Raw genomic sequence first — 1,720 nt, 5'->3', positions numbered from 1 at the left:
CTAAATGTATAGGCTTCAAAACCATCTAAGTTAGGGCATTCTTTAGTTTTAGCTAAGATATACCTGGAACACTGACAAGTGATCACTTACATAGAATAATGTGAAGTAAATTTTTTGAAAATAAATTTTAGTGGAACAGTCCTGAAGGAACACCAGGAGAACAGCAGGTTACCAGTAAGGTGTCAGCCAATTTGTTCCAGCCACTTTTGAATCCATGTTCTATAATCTAAAATTTAGTTCTCTTTCTCTAAGCTGAGAGCTTCCTATCATGTCAGTATCTATGTTATGAAGAAAAGGAGACTTAGGTGAGATGTTTCTGTTTATCACAACAGCTGCATCAATTGCCTAGGACCTCAACAGCTTCATGAAAGTCTGGGAAATGTTCATGCATAAGGTTATTGTAAGCCATTTATTACATTTATTAATGTAAGCCAAAGGGTGATTGTTTTGACACACGGCATTGTACCGTACATAGTGTAATGGGTAGTTTCCTTCTCAGTTAACCTTCAATACTTTATAGATGCTATTGTGAAATACTGTGGTGAAGTAAGGTCTCGCATCTTCGAGCAGGCTTCTTTACCATAGCATGTTAGCTGACTTAAAATTGCCCCATACAATGGTACATATCAACCCTTAGTGAAGCCTTTTAAAAAACAAACAGGTTGAAAATGGGTTAAAGTCGGCAAATACAGCATCTGCCTTTAGAGCTATCAACTCAGGAATTCTCTCAATTATGAAATCTTGCAGAGAAGTTATTTTCTTTCTCAAAATCCAAGTGATGACAATACTCCTTACTCCAGATCTGGCATTTTTTTCATCTTCACTGTCTTGTGAATCCTCAGAGAAACGATCAAAATTAGACACGTCTTCATCTGAATCATCTTCCCAGTCTTTCCAATTATTGAAGTCGACACTAAGCCAATTAAGCTTTGCCCTTTCTTTTGTTAACCTTGGCCATGACTGGCCAGATTCTCCTTTTCATAAACAACATAAAATTGATCTGTCCGTTCTTTTATGCTTGCAATCATTTGGATCAATACAGTGAAAAGATCAATTTCATTTAAATGCTTAAAATTATCACTTCCTCTGAGACAACTGAATGTAAGTTTTCAAAATTTACATTAACATCCTTACTGTCTTCAACACAAAATTCAATGAAGACATAGTCCCTTCGATCGTACCACTTTGCAGAAGCAGGCTGCATTGTGAACGGGGCAGGGGACGGGCGACCGGGTGGGCGGGCCTCTCTGGCGGCGGCTGCTGCTAGGGAGTCGACTTTTCTCCAGTGGCGACTCCGCGCTTTCTCCCCGGTCGCGGCCTCTTCTCGCTTCCCTCAGGCGATGGCGGCAGCGGCGGGCTCGACCTTGGTCCCCAGAATGCACCGCGCGGAAAGAGCGGCTCCTCCGGTCGGGGAGAAGAGGCAAGTGTAGGAAAACGGCGCGAGGACGGAGAATGAATCAGTTCCTACAACTTCTGTTGTGGTTCAGTAGTTCCTTCCTTTTCGTTGCTAAATAATATTTCATCATATATAGAGAACACAATTTGTTTATCCATTTGCAAGTTAATGAACATTTGAGATGTTTTGAGTTTTGGTGACCATGCACAATGCCGCCATAAACATTCATGGACGAGGCTTTTGTGGACATGTGTTATCATTTCTTAGGGAAAACCCAGGAGTGGAATTGCTGGGTTGCATGGTTATGTTTGATTAAGTGTGGAT

The 1,720-nt window shown here is 41.1% G+C and overlaps 1 pseudogene; it reads right to left on the bottom strand.

Annotated features, from left to right (window-relative positions):
* Positions 1-791: 791 nt before the first annotated feature.
* LOC108525922 (prostaglandin E synthase 3 pseudogene) lies at positions 792-1,583 on the bottom strand (annotated as a pseudogene).
* Positions 1,584-1,720: the final 137 nt, after the last annotated feature.

This window comes from Rhinopithecus bieti, unplaced genomic scaffold (genome assembly GCF_001698545.2).
Source record: "Rhinopithecus bieti isolate Rb0 unplaced genomic scaffold, ASM169854v2 scaffold_38810, whole genome shotgun sequence".
Lineage (NCBI taxonomy): Eukaryota > Metazoa > Chordata > Mammalia > Primates > Cercopithecidae > Rhinopithecus > Rhinopithecus bieti.
Note: the sequence above shows the minus strand (reverse complement) of the source record. Positions and strands in the feature narration are given on the sequence as shown.